At 38.3% G+C, this 15,888-nt stretch overlaps 1 protein-coding gene across 1 annotated transcript in view; it reads right to left on the bottom strand.

Annotated features, from left to right (window-relative positions):
• The window catches only part of si:dkey-175m17.7 (uncharacterized), a 35,243-nt gene extending 26,930 nt beyond the window's left edge, over positions 1-8,313 (bottom strand). The window contains exon 1 of the mRNA XM_059351089.1: positions 8,040-8,313. The gene's annotated coding sequence lies outside the window, so the exon portion shown is untranslated. The remainder of the gene's footprint in view (positions 1-8,039) is intronic.
• Between the last annotated feature and the right edge of the window lie 7,575 nt (positions 8,314-15,888).

The raw sequence follows: 15,888 nt of genomic DNA, 5'->3' as shown, positions 1-15,888 counted from the left end.
CTCGAGTTAGTGGATGGAGAGGAAAATTAGTCATCAGAGTCACTTGTTTCCAGAGGCTGATGAGCAGGCCGTTTCTGTCAGAGGACAATCCACATTTCCACATTTTTGCTTGTGTTTGGCATAAACTGACAGAGGGCGGTCCGCTTCTCTCTTTATATGGTCATCCACACATATAACCAAACTGACAGATGGGCAGCCAGAGCTATGGGCAGTCGGTGGAAAGCAGAAAGGCATAAGGATGTTCATAATAATATAGATAACAGCACTACGGGCCAAACAGTTGGTGTCAAAGAAACAGAGGACATACAGACTAAGGAGGTTTGCTTATGTGACTGAAAATCAATGAACAGGTTCAATCAAGGTTCCTGCCGAGAAGACTGCTGTGTCAACGCGTAAAGTGTAGAATAAAATGTGTTGATGGATTTGTGCGGTCAGCAAACTGACAAGGGTCACTGACCGGATTTGCCCCACGACTAAGCAAACGTAACAGGCTCTGGAGGGAAATAATTGCATCTCAGGTGTTGCTGGCCTCATGCTACTGTCACCTTGTCTTTATTAAGCAACAAAAGCAGATGTGGAAATGTGTCTTACATATTTAGAACGACATTCTATTTGTGGTGGTTAGCTCACAGAGGGGGTTGAGGGTTATTAATGTACATTAAACAACCAGTTTATGATGTATGAAACAAAAAGAAGCAAAAAACTGAATGATCAGTAGATGATTTACTGTTTGGCGATACTATGTGCAGCTTTTGCAGGATTTGAACACTGTAATTACAGCACATCGTCCTGTCCTGTGTCTTGGCTCATACACAGCCTCTCCACTTTGTGGTACGCAGCAAACAACCCTTACATGCTTGCTAGTAACTTATTTGGGGAGTTGGTTCTCAGGGAACATCGTTAGACGATAGATGTGTCCATTCTCAGTGTGTTTTTGCCAGTGTGTGTCTATTTGTCAGCAGGATATGGAAAAACCTCTGGCTATATTTCCATGAAACTTAGTAGCATTGGCCTAAGAGGAACCAATTAAATTTTGGAGTGGAGCAGAATCTCACAGCGGATACATAAATTATGTTTCACACTGAAAGATCGGGCATGGCCTTGGCGGAAGTCTTCTCGATTCGAGTGCCCTTCTGGTTGCATATGTTACAACGGGAGTTAAAGATCTTTCAGTCCGGCCTGCACAGATGCTGATATCAGATAACAGGCTAATTCACATATCAGCAGAGAAGCAGAAAATGATGAAGCTTATCAGGAGTTAAACACTCGAGCATGATTTGGCATCAAAATGAAACAAAACAAACATCAGAGAGCAGACTCACTGATGTATTGCTAAATACTGGAAATCCATTTGCCTGACCACCAAAGCTGTGTGGCTTGTAGCTTTCAAATTAGTACCAAAGGAGTTAAAAGTCTACTTCTAATACAAACAGTCTGCACAGCACTGCAGTGTGTCTGACACTGGTGTCACAGCAGCATGTAGAGCCTCCCCTTAAACATCTACCAGGGTGGAAATGTTAATTGTTACTGCGGCAGAATGGGCTGTAGAAGGGGAAAAGCGGCTGAGAGTGAAGTGCCTCCTGCCCATCACACATATGATATGAATGATAATGACTGCTGTGTGCAGATGGCTGCCTGCCAAACTGAACTGAAAATCACATTTTAATTAGACTTTACACCCCAAACTTCTATAACTCACTTACCATCAGCAAGGATATAATAAGCATGTCTGTCAAGTGTGAATGTAAAGTGTTTCTGTCATTCAAGTATGATTTTTATTTACATATATAAATATTACTCAGGTGTATTTACACCAATACTTCTGTGGTTCAGGTGTAGCCAGCAGAATTCCAGATACAGGATATCCTGGCCAAGACAGTCTGATTACTACTACTACTAGTAGTAATATGAGAAGTTGAGAGACTGGATTTGTTCCTCTGCATAATGCAGGTACATTTCAAAAGAGTTTAGATAAAGCTAAATCGTTGTTGCATTTAGGCCAATGTGTTCTCTCTCTCGTTCTCCACACCAATTGTTTACATGCAAGCCCGTCACAAAGTGATATTTCAATACTACTTGAACAATAAACAGATTTCAAAAGGAAACCAGAACACTTCCAAAACCAAACTCTTGTCCCGTTGCCTACAGATTCTGCTTTCATATGCAGATATCTGTTTATGGAGATTATATTCACACTGCAGCTCTCAAATGAATGCAGCCACAAAGCTTTGGGAGATCATTTAAAACAGGAGTGCCAAACTCAGTTCGGTTCATGGGCCACACGCAGCAAGATCTGATCTCACGTGGGCTGGACCAGTTAAACCCCTGTATAATGACCTATAATTAACAACACCTCCAAATGTTTCCCCTTTGTTTTAGTGTTAAGAAGTACGAGTCTATTCTAAAAATTTGTTTTTAATCACATGTATTTTGGAACTCAAGAAACATGTAATATTTTACATCTTTATTTCTATTATTTTATCTCTTTATACATTTCCACTCCTGTGTTGCTGTCAAAACTTTACCAACTAAAGTAGAAAGCATTGAGGAAGCTGGTTAAGTTATCCGACACCTTACAAACCATTTACAAATCAAAAGCTTTGGCAGTGCCTTAGCAACAGGGTCCCACCAATATTTCTTTAAGATAGCAGTCTAATACAGATTTTGCACTCAAGTTGCTGATGGACACTATTTGCACAATGTTCAATATCTATAAATATGACCGGAGAAATGGTATTCTGGTCAGGGTGGAAGAGAAATGTGCAAAGTGTTTAGTTTTTACTCAGCATCACAAGTAATCATCATCAACCTGTTTGATTTAAAGACTTTATCAACTTCAAAACCTTCCACCTTTGCTGGCGGCCGTTTTGCAAACAGCTTCGTGTTGCTTTTAATCTGCAATCCCAAATACAAAATACCTCCAAATTAAAGAACCATTGTTTTTTTTCTTCTTAGGAAATAGCTCTTGTTCTTTATCAAACGGCACCGTGTCCAACATGTTTTTTTTTTAAGTTTGTTGCGGTGCTGTGCGTGGGAGAAGCCTATGTATACATGCAAGGAGCAGGATTGAGCCAAAGAGCATGGGAAGCAGAGAATGTGCCTGTTGTTTGCTCCTCTCTGTGCCCGACAGGCACAGAGAGGAGCAAATGGCCGTAACAAATAGCAGTCATGAGCAAGGCAACATCAGAATATATTATATATCGTATGGCGGTGTTGTCTCAACTACACATCTCTTTCTAAAACATATTGCTATAACACGTAATACCGATATACCGCCCAGCCGTACATGGGACTTATAATAGCATATCCAGTTTTGGAATTGCTACTAGGAATAGCAGTGCATTTGAATTAAAAATTGGAATTACTGACTTCTCTGCAATTTCAACACTTTGGTCATAGTCATCCAGTTGGCTCTACAGGATCCTTTAGAGGGCCGGTGCTGGCCCTTGGGCCATTTGTTTGTAGAACCTTTTATTTTGAAGTAGTGCAAAAGATGCAGATTTATTATGATCCGAAGCATGTACTTTATGTTTACTTTAGTGAAATGAATGTCCCATTGTCTGACAAAGGGAACTAAAATGAAGTTAAAAAAAACAAAAGGATTCATCTGGGTTGTAACAGAGACTGTGGACTAAGTCATTGTGACTCACACTCTCATCAGGCTTAAGTCACACATCTAATGATGTAAGAGTTACTTTGGACAAAGGAAAATGACTTGCAACTCAAAGTCCTGCTGTATGCGATGACTTGGTTGTGACTCAGATGCCCAAATGAGAGTGTGTTTTGTCAACAATGCCACGATAATGCTACAATAATGACACACAAGGATGAGCCTTGTGTTAATTAGTAATTATTTTTAAATTTGACTTTAGCTTCATGTCTAAAATACTGGACCTGTTCGTTAATTAGTTGAGATTCCCCATCACAACACTGCATTCATCCTAAATGACTTGAAAAGACAAATACATCTTACTGCTAATCTAAATTTGTTTTTCCCTGTAATCTTCTTTCTTTCACTATCTCATCAGAGCTCACACCACTACAGGCTACTGCGGGGAAGTCAAAATAATTACATCACCTAATCTCCACAGTCAGCGGACAGAAAGTGATGGAAGCAACTGCACAAACGGGCCAATCAGAGGGCAGCGTGCCGGGGAACATTGAGCTATCTCTTCTTCTTTCCCTCCACTATTCAGTCAAACTGATTTCACACTGAGAATATTATACCTGACTTTTAGCCGCACAGTTTTATTCCCCACACATCCAAGGCGAAGCAAATCTTACTTTTATTTCTTTATTTTATAGGAGATAAAATGGAATTGCTGGCAATTTGGCAGCAAAGTAAAAGTGACCCAGATTTCCTGCCTTTGCCCCAATTTAGACTTATTGAAAAATCAAGTATGTGAATCAAGAAGCAAACCCATGCTAATCAGTCACAGGCAGCACCTCTAGCAGCACAATGATCCCTTAAAAGAGCTGCGTCTGCACAATGTCACGGCACATTGTAATGTTAAAAAATAAGACCTCTGTTCAATTTAATAAGAAAATCTGAAAAATGACTAAATCCTAAAATAGAATACTTAGAATAGAAAGTGCCAAAAGCAGCTTGGAGAAAGGTTTTGTGGTTGGTTGGGATTGAGCTCTCTGTCACATAAAGATAAGAGGAATATGCTTTGAATATATTTTAAAAATCTTTGAAGAATTATCTCTTTTTGGGAAAAGCACACTGTCATGGTTACTGATTGCTAAGTAATCAGCTGACGTTGAAAATCCCAGATCTGAACACCACCAAAATGTAGTCTGATGCTCGTACCAAGGCGTTTCTGTCCACCAAATGTCCTCCCAAACTGTCATTTTCTGACATGCTGGATCTTGCAAACAAACAGTCAAAAAGACAGTCAGGCGTGAAAACAGATTAATTGGTAGAGACAACAAATGAACAATCGCGGTCTAATATTACACACTGAAAGCCACTGTGTGCTCTGTGGCACTATTTGATTGATGTTTGTTTCAGAGAGTGTTTTGATCTGAACCAGGGAAGGAGTTATTACTTTGCAAGAATCGAGGAACTTGTTGTATCGAGCGAGCGCAGGTCCGTCTAGTCCCCAAAACATATTGTCCCCTGCAGGCAATTTCCCTCAGAAAAATACCTCCATCCAACACTATTCTTTCCAACAGAAGGTTGCTCAACTTGAACAGGAAAAAATCATAAGCAGCATCTGTTAGTTGCAGTGTGGTAACAACAGTCTGTTTCTAGTCCGCCTCTGGAAGTTATGCAATCTTCATATCCTCGAAGAAAACCTCCAAGAAAGTATGAGTGTGCATGAAAACAACAACACAGGAAGCCCTGAGGCTGTTGCAGCCCGCCCGCAGCATCATCATTTAGAAGAAGGCATGCTTAATGAAAAAATTATCATTATTAATGACGGGAGTGATTTTAAAGTCAAATGCTAAATGGGTCATTTGAATTTCAGCCTCTCAGCACCACAGAATTTAACTTAGCTGGCGCAGTCAACAAATAATTAATCCACTGTCGACTTGCTTGTTCCAATTTAGAGTCGCTGAAGACAATCACAGCATGGACTGTAAATTGCAGAGAAATAGGATAATAGATCTAAATAACAGCCCCGTCTGAGAGCAGTTTCTACCTCACTTGAGTGTCTGTAGTCTGTGGGATTTTACTGGAACACTGGAAGAAAACTAGAGCTGTAACAATTAGTTGAAAAGTAAGCAATGATTAAACATGACAAAAGGTAAAATAGTTCTCAAGGTTTTTCTGCTTTTCATTGTCTTACACTGTAGGAAAACTAAAAGTCTTTGGACTGTTGGTTGGAAAAATAGCCATCTAAAGATGAGCTTAAAAATGTGACTTCGTCTTGGGGCATTAGGATAACAGTTTACTCTATATTTTAGAGTCCTAATTGGTTGAGTAATTAAAAGTTGTTCCTACAGAATATTCCAGGGCTTTCAATTTCTAGTGTTAAGACATAATGCTATTCGTTGAGCCCCAATGCTTTCACTCTACAAAATCTTGCTGAATAATTTGGCCCTCGATTGATTTTGACCTCCCTTTCACCTCAAAGGAAAGGCCATAGTTGTGTATTTCATAGATATTTAAGTATCTTATCCATCCATCCATTTATCCGGGATTGGGTCGTGGCAGCACCAGAGCAAAAATACTCCTGACATCCCTCTCCCCAGCAATATTTTCAAGCTCTTCCTGGGGAGCCCTGAGGCGTTCCCAGGCCAGACATGACATATAATCTCTCAAGCGTGTTCTGGGTCGCTCTGGAAGCATCCTGATCAGATGCCCGAACCACCTCGACGGACCTCTTTCGGCTCAAAGGAGCAGCGATTCTTCTCCGAGCTCTCTTTGGTTGTCTGGGCTCCATTTCTCTAAGGCTGAGCCCAGTCACCCTACGGGGAAGACTGATTTTGGCCTCATTCTTTCGGTCACTACCCAAAGCTCAGCCCGCAAAATCTACACGGAGCCACCACTCACATCGATAAACCTCAGGGTCAGGTCCACTGTGACCTAGGTGTGCTGACTGGTATAACAGGTCTTGTGAATATATTTAGGGTTCATCATTTCCTCTCTCTGATCAATCCCTTTGCTTCATTGCCAATAAATTGTTCCAATGACCTACAAGTGATGAAGAACTGTTAGGTTACTCAGTGTAGCTGGTTTCTACATTTTTCTCATTGTAGTCATGTAGAATGGAAGATCTGGTAACGCACTGTATCTTTACTGAGAGACTCAAAGTAAATTTAATTATTTTTCCTTTGAAACATTACACTGTCATCGGAAATGGCTGCCTGTAGGTTTTAATAGAGGGAAAGCATGGAGTCAACTCTACAGTCTTTATAGTTCCGGCCAGAGAATCAAAATCTGAACTCAAAGTAGCTCATACTGAGCTGCTGTTTTATTGTTAGTCTATACTCCACTACAAGTGACCAGATCACGTTACAGAGCTGTATTAGCATCAGGATATTGCTTAATGCAGGTTTTAAATTTCAAATTGGTTTATGTCCCCACACTGCTCGCTCCAAAACAAAACCTTCCTCCAAATCCACTGCAGTGAATCCTCTTCTGTATGTGTGCTTGTGAAGTTAGTGCTTCTACATAAACATGCTGCCTGTCTCACTAATCATAGTCCCACCATCTAAGGAAATAAAATTAGTAAGCATCAACCATAAATAAACTGAATATCTGATCCGAATGGAGCCTTTTAAATTGATCTCATCAGTCAGTCACATATGTGTGCGTGCTCTCCGTCATCTCTGCACATCCTTACTTACACTACCTTTTATATCTGATGGATGTCAATAAATCACTTGCAGATGCTATTTAAAATGATGTGCTCAGATGCTGCACGTCTCTCCTGCTCTGCCTCTAATCGGCTCTTTGTTGCTTCTCGTCAGCAGCAGCAGAAATAAACCAGCTATTAATATTTACATTCTTCCTCTGCATTGTTGTTTATAGGGCTGTCCTGCAGGCCAGTAATGGAAAATCTATTAGTTCCTGTGTGCACAGTCGCTAGATGGCGCACTGCCTAATTTCTCTGTATGTTTTATTTTTTATATATTGCATCTTTGCTGCACATTCTTTGAACCTTTATCATGATGACAAATAAAGCGGCAGTGAGCGACATGACCCGGGTCAGCAGCGTACATTCCCTCTGATTAAGTGTGGATGTGTATAATTAGGGTTCATTTGTTGTTCTATACTTGGCTCTTTCACATGGCTGCAGTTATTTATCTCCATAAATAATACACGCTCATTGTAGCAAACAATCATAAGTGCTGACCTCCTTCCAGCAGCGGTGAATAAGACGAGGATGCTTTAACATTAGTACATTATTATACACAGGGAGCATAAAGACATAGAGGAGGCTATTTGTCTGTGCTGTAAGCTAAAGCTGACCAACACGTAGTGCTGTGACAGCCGCTGCACTGAACGCAGCCTGCTGATGGGGGTCTCACAGGCTGCAGGCCGACCGGACCGACAAGTAACGTTACTAAAAAGAAACATCACTTACATCAAGCGTGGCAGTCCCGTAGTGTTTTCATCATTTATGCGCAGCGGAATGAGAAATCCTCATGTCTGTAGTGGGGCCGAGTAGCACGACCCGCTGCGATGGTATGATCCAGATGTGTAACACCTTCCCTGCCTGCTGCTTTGTTCATGGATTTAAAAAACAAAAAAGATGTCTTAAAAAATAAGAACTGGTTTGAATAGAAGATGCACAGCTCTAGCCGGACTTGAGATAAACAAAGAGATAAATAAATAAATGTCATCAGGAGTGCTTGGCTAACTCAGCTGGCGTCACGTCTGAGCGTGTGTCACTCTGAGCTGCGATGCGTGTGTGAGGAGACACTGACGGGGAGGTGGGCTCTATTGTCTCTACTGTGGATGACATCATCCCAGACCAATGGCGCAACACACGAGATGAAGGGCTCAGGGGCGAGCACGCAGCACGTGCGGGCTGGTGGGGGAGGAAGAGGAGGAGCAGGAGGGGGGTGATGTTGAACAACCTGCAAAAAAATACAACTAATAATAATAAAAACTTACACTTTAGGTTGCACAAGATGTCAATACATTTGAATATCTTAAAGTGCGTGAAAGATCAGCTCAATTAAGTTGTACATGTTCATTTATACTCAGACTCTTAACTCGGAAAAGGCTGACATGGACTAAATGCATCATCTGTAATATTTTTAAAGTGACAAAAATATTGAAAATGCCTGTAATATGACACATGGGACACAATTGCACTGCAACTGCCTTTTCACCTAGTATCCATAAAAAATGTCCCATTTAAGGTGAAATTCTTGATTATTATTATTATTATTATTATTATTATTATTATTATTATTATTATTACAATACAATTTCCATTTTATGGGATCTACTGCACGAAAATCGTAATATGAATTTGCTAAGAGTTGTATGAACAAAAATATACAGTGCAGGTTTCAACAATAAATAATTAATGACAATAGAGATATCAGCCGTGCATCCAGAAAAAACAACAACATGATGTGATATGATATGGATGCATTGTATACACTATAGATACATAAATATATATGGGTATGTGGTGTAGTGCAGACATTTTTTTTTATAATATTATAAATAAACTTGGGCATCTTTTTCTCTTGTCCCTTTGACTGCAGATTTATCTATGGAGAAAATAGGAACCTCATTAATAACTCACAAATAATGATGATTCAGATAAGTTAGGTGTTGCATTAATTTAAATATTGTTCTTACATCAATGAGATACTATTAAGGTTTGTATGTTCCTGATAGTTCATGATGTACTGTATGAATGACTTCATGGTTCTTCATGCATTAGGTCACATAAAATCATGCTAATTCATGTAACCTTACCCAGAGCATCACCCGTCTGTAATTTGATTTCCATTAAAAGCTTTCTTCAATGTGCACACTCACACATGGGCGCCATGTCAGTGAGTTATTTCTGGCAAAGCTGTCTTAGCTTGATTAGAAAAAAATCCTAATTTTTCTCTTCACAAGAAGAGGAGATGATTGACGCAGATGTCACGCTGACCGAGAAAATGATCTTCTCATTGTGTGAAATCATGAAGGAAAATGGAGACTTATTTTCGCAGTTAAAGATTTTTTAGCTCATACTGATGACAGAAGAGAAAGGCAGCAAGCAGAGACATCTAGCTGTGCCAGGAGTGACATATCTGGATAAAATGGGTTTAGCTCTTCCCCCCTCAGGCCTTTTTGCACTTAGGCAGAGGTGTGTGGTCAGTGAAAGCCTCTCGTAGATGACCCTCTGTTGTTTAAACAACTTCCGACCCTTTCAGGAGCTTAACCTGGGTTTGTTTTTCACATGTTCGGGCGTGCATCTATCTCCTGTGGCCTTCAAAGACCTTTTGTTGATTTAAAAGCTTTAGAAAAAAATCCTGTAGGTGCTCTTTTAGCTTGACAAAGACATCAGCAGCTGTTGCCAAATTGCAATTTGGCACAAACAACATGCCAACCAGCTGGCACTTCGACGGCCTGTGCCCACTTGCGGTCTTGGAAAACAGCCCTGACTGAGGGTCGCTCAAGATGGCCCAACCCATGCAAACCACTGCATCTATGATCACTCAAGCTTTCTCAAGATTAGAGGAACTCAGGCTGTTCTCATTCTGTTCATAATTACAATTTATACATAACCCACATAACCTTGAGCCAGAAGGCGTAGCTTATTACGACACATATTGATGTCCGTTGTTTGGTGGCGACCACAAGTGGCCGTAGTAATTAATATGGGAGAAAAGAAGGAAGTGAGATGCCATCATAGTATAAAGACCAGCGACAACTTCCCGGTCAAAATGTCTTAAGTCTGCATTCTTTCAAAAGTCCAGCAGGGGTCGACACCATCAGTAACAGAACAAGTCCGGTTCTCTCTATCTCAATACAAAATGAGACGACTTCTTACTCTATTTTTTTTCCTCAGTAAAAATGCTCGTGGGAAGATTATGGTCTCAATCACTTCTTTCAAGTCCTCTTCAAAACAATATGTTGTGATTATGGATCACAAAAAAAGAGACAAATATAACTTACTTTCAAAAAAAGGCCTCATCTTTTTCTTTTTTTCAGGGGTTATGAGGTTTAATTGCAAAAAATGACATTTTAAGGTTTGGATCAGTTTCAAACCACCAATATTATTTCATTTTGGAGGTGTGTATGGTGTAAAAACCTGAATTAATGCGATAATATCAAACACTAAGGCCTGCACATTTGATATCCTGATCACAAAAAACGTACTTGTTGGAATCATGATTTTTGTCCTCCTACCATTTTATTTGTGGCTATTAATAATGTACGGACGCAGTAATTTTAACTTAAACCATTTTTTTTCTAACCCTAACCAAGTAGTTTTCTTGCCTGAACAAGTAGTTCAGTTTCACACAGCTAACAACATGTTTAAAACTTTAGTCTTGATTTAAAAAACCCCGTCGATTTTATAATGTTAAATCAAATGGCAATATTTCATACAATATCATACGTACCATTCTTGACATGTTGTGGAACTGCAGATGAGTAGTAGTAAAGCATTATCTGCTCTCCTCTATTACAGCTACATTTCAGCTGTGCATTATAATGTAACGCCTAACGTGTATGTCTCACAGCTTCCACACAGAAATTCACAGCTTGTCCTTCTTGGATTGGTAATATTACTACTTCTTGACACATTTATCCACCTGTCTCCACTTGCCAAAACACGGGAGACACTTCACTTACCAGCCTCAACTCAGGCCCATTCACAGCTGTGATGTAACAAAGAAAAGTCCTACAGAATCTCAAAGTAACAGCACTTCACATCCCAGTGGATAATTAGGGATGTGTTTGCACCTGCTGTACTTGGTAATGTAATGATGTGTCAATCTGATAGTGCGAATCATCTCATTTGACACCTGCATTGTAAATCCGATAATGGGAGCATGTGTTTTTTAAAAAACCCATCTGTAAACCTTGTAATGTGTCACAATTAAACACTGCAGTGATGCCTATAAGACAGCAAAATGACTTATGATTACACAAAGTATCCATATTATATATAATCTGTCTTTATAACCCGTTCTCTGCGGCTGACATGATCGAACATCCCCTCAAGATTTTCATCTTGTCCTGCCGTGTCTCATACAAAAGAGATTTCATTGTGAGTGGCTCACACACGCCTCTTTCTCCTTCATTTCCGAGCAGCAGGAATGGAGGGACAGTGATGAATTTCAATATGCTTCTCTTAGCTCTTTATATCTGTTCATGAAGTTGGGTCACGATCTGTGGCCAAAGTTGTGTTAATTCATCCGGTCCCAGGAGGTGTAAGTGACACCTTCTCTAAGCTTACTGAAGTAGCAAAAGAGATCCTGTAGTGAGGATATTTAAGTAAGATCTGTGATGAATACTTACAGTATGTACAGAACATGAAAAAGTGTACAGACTGTCTTAGTCTGAATGGAAGAGTGACCATGCTTATCTGCTGCAGAAATTACAAAGAAATTACAGATCCGTCTGGTTGTCAGGCAAGAATGCTGGTGAACTGCGGTTAAACTACACTCAAAAAAATATTTTATTGGATTTACTTACCAAGTTATGTCAGCAATTTCCACCAAACTGGGTTTACGTACAACCAACATACTATATTTGGCAATTCCAACATTATCTGTTCAACCTGGATTTAATTAATAGTTCAGTGCCCAGCTAACTAAACTCACTAACATAATTTTCAACAAGATGCAGTTGATTAATGCCAACATAAAGATGAAGATGTTGACTTCACTCCCTTGTGTTAATGTGACTTAACATTTACATTTCCTTTACTCAACTGCTGTATCTTGTTGAAACTATAGATCCAACTTATCTTACTTAAGTAAATGTGGCAACCACTAGTTTATGTTTTACTTTACTTACTTATCTTACTAAATCTGCTTATTTCAACAATTTCCACACAGGGTGGTAAAGTGAAATCACACGTCTCTTGTTATGTGAACTATAATTTATTACCAATGAAACACATTATAGAATTTACATTTCTTTTCTGCAATCGTATTACATTGTTCTTTACAATGTTTTATAATTTGCATAATAAAGTAAAGAAAGAAAGACTGGGGCCAGTTGGCCTGAAATATAGGCAACGCTGATCAAATATAAACCAGTTGCCTATCTCTTTATTAAAATATTTTTCAAAACATATTTAAGTGTACTTTTTAGCTGTAACATAAAACATTTTATAACATAAATAAAACAGGTTGTGCCAGTGTTCAAGGCAGAGAGAGGAGTGGCAGAGCCTCTTTTTCCAGTTCATTCCTACTTCAGCTTTAATATCGAATAATTTAATAGTGAGGCCTTAACCTAATTCCAACCACAGAGGATTTCAACAGTGGAAAAAAAAGGATTTAGGATCAATGAAGTATCACATAACTTTTTGCCAGTTCTCAGCCACTGTCTTTACCCGCTTATTCCTTCTCAGGGGGCTGAAGCATTTCCCAGCATGCCCTTGGCAGCAAGTACGAAACCCACCCAGGCTCAGCATGTGTATGCATATTAAGACGATGGCTCATTTCCCACTCAATGCAGCAAAATAGTAGAGCTGGGAAAAGGAGATGACAAGTAATAATCCAGTATTTGTAAGCCTTGATGAAATAAAGTGATTTTTGTAAGCAGAGCAATCATTTACACCAGCCAGCTTTTATTAAATAATATTGATTTGAAAAGGACAGTACGAACACCACCAGATGATAAGCATTTTTCATTTATTTTGTTTTGGGAAAAATACCATTTTAATGAAAATTGATATTATTAATATAATCTGTTTCTGGCTAAATGTATGCAGGACTGCAATATACTTCTGCAAACTTTTCTCTTGTTTTAGTTACTTTTGTCAATCTTAGACAGCATACTGATGCAAAAGAAAGTAAAACCACAGAACAAGAAGGTCTGCAGCTTCATCTGCGCCCAGCATTTTCTTATTCAAAACAGTGTTGTGTCCTTAGACCTTCATCATATATAGTAGGAATAACCTTTGGTACAAACCCTGTCAGAGAGTTGGCAGCGTGTGAAACTCCTTTTTTTAGTTATCAAAGAACCCAGAAAATAAAACATCACTTTTTTTTAAAGTTATTGAACAAAGCACAAGGTAGTCTCACAGCCCAAAATTCACCAAAGTGACAGTGTGCCCAAAATAAATAATAATAATAATCTTCTGCCACAGCAGGGGGCTTAATTTCCCAGTTTATATGTTTGAAATTAATACATTTTAGTGCTTGCAATAAAACAAAAGTACAATTATTAAGACAGCGTTTTAGCTGCAGGGGGAAAATGATGACATCTTATATAAAACTTTTCTTTATCAATTAATTTGAAACAAAATGGATAAAGAATAGATGGCCCTTAATGTAGACATGTATGTGGAAAAATAGGTATATATATATACACTACCGGTCAAAAGTTTTAGAACATCCCAATTTTTCCAGTTTTTTATTAAAAATTCAAGCAGTTCAAGTCAAATGAACAGCTTGAAAGGGTACGAAGGTAAGTGGTGAACTGCCAGAGGTAAATAAAAAAAGGTAAGCTTAACCAAAACTGAAAGACAATGTACATTTCAGAATTATACAAGTAGGCCTTTTTTCAGGGAACAAGAAATGGGTTAACAACTTAACTCTATGGAGTCTTGGGCTATTTTGTCAATTTTTTAAATTCTTTTGATGTCTTTATAAGTCATTTTGTATCATTTTTTTAGTCATTTTGTGTCTTTAGGTGTCTTTTTTAGTCATTTTGTGTCTTTAGGTGTCTTTTTTGTCATTTTGTGTCTTATTTTGGTCATTTTGTGTCTTTTTTAGTCCTCTAGTCCAACATAAAATGTGATTTTGAATCTTTTTTTTACTTTCAAAATACTATCATGCTCAATAAAGAATTTTAAATATTGCAAATGTGCATTAATTTCAGAGTACACTGAGACATTAAACTGCATCATTTTCAATTAAATTCTGGAAAAGTTGGTGTGTTCTAAAACTTTTGACCAGCAGTGTATATATATATATATATATATATATATATATATATAAAACTACCAGTGACCAACAAAACATTTTAAATCTTTAAGTGTTCTATAAGTTGTAAACTATACCACAAGTTAATAAATATTGAATAGATATACATGGACTGGATGGTTTTGTGCATTATGCCTATAAAGAGTGTGTGGGATCGATTTGTATTGACATTGATGCATTAAAACTGTAAAATTATAATCTATAATGGGAGGAGTGGATGTTATTGACAGTGTGTGAATGGTTTAATCGTTCATCATAGTGACGCCCTGCAGGAAGAAACTGTTCTTGTGTCTGTTCTCGTGTTCTATAGCGCCCCACAGACTGATGTTTCCTGCCCGTTTCCTGATGCTGGAGGTCGAGTATAAATCCTGAATGGAAGGCAGGCTGGCAACAATGATTTTCTCTGCAGTTTGTTGTTAATTTGTTGTTGTTGAGCATCAGGCTCAACAATCATCAACATGATGAAACCTAAAAATCCGACACACTTCATCAGTGGAGCTCCAGTTTGCATCGACCGTCTTTAATGAGTCATCTCATTATTTATTCAGTATTCCACTACAGTCCTGAGGGAAATATTGTGACAGATAGTTACATGTGCATCTTACTACATTCAAATATGATGGGAAAGTCCATTTCCAGTAGTTCAAGTCAAATAGCCCCAACATATTCGTTTTTTTTGAGACACTAAATTTGAGGTCTTTGTTAAATGTAAGCCGTAATCATAATAATTAGGAGAAATTAAATACATTAAGACATGAAATGTTTCATTTTGTGTGTAATGGATCTATATAATGTGTTATTTCCACTTTTTGAATTTAATTACTGACATAAATAAACTTTTCTATGATATTCTAATTTATTGAAATGCACCTGTACATTTAAGACTTCACATATAAATATAACACGCTATTAATGATTCAAGTGGTATCCAATCAACAGTGATTTCTCCTTTAATAAACATCTCAGATGGTTTCATTAAAGGGGCTGTGCCTGATTTTAGAACATGAATGTTAAAGATGATAGACTGCTTTACGCTTCTCTACATGCTAGAAAACTTTTTAAGTGCCAGTGTCTCACCACATGAAACTGGTAATTTTATTATTATTATTATTATTATTATTTTGACCCTGCCCTTCAGACGGCCTGATCCTGCTACTGGTTGTTGCACTGTGTTGCATTCTATTGTCAGAAAATCCTGTTTTGTTTAGGTGTTAATTCCCTTTTTTGTATTGCCTTACTTAGAAATAAGATAAAAAATGATTTCATCCCGGGGTGATTGTGTAGACTAAATCTTGAAAGACTGTGAGAGTATTC

Source organism: Centropristis striata, chromosome 15 (genome assembly GCF_030273125.1).
Source record: "Centropristis striata isolate RG_2023a ecotype Rhode Island chromosome 15, C.striata_1.0, whole genome shotgun sequence".
NCBI lineage: Eukaryota > Metazoa > Chordata > Actinopteri > Perciformes > Serranidae > Centropristis > Centropristis striata.
Note: the sequence above shows the minus strand (reverse complement) of the source record. Positions and strands in the feature narration are given on the sequence as shown.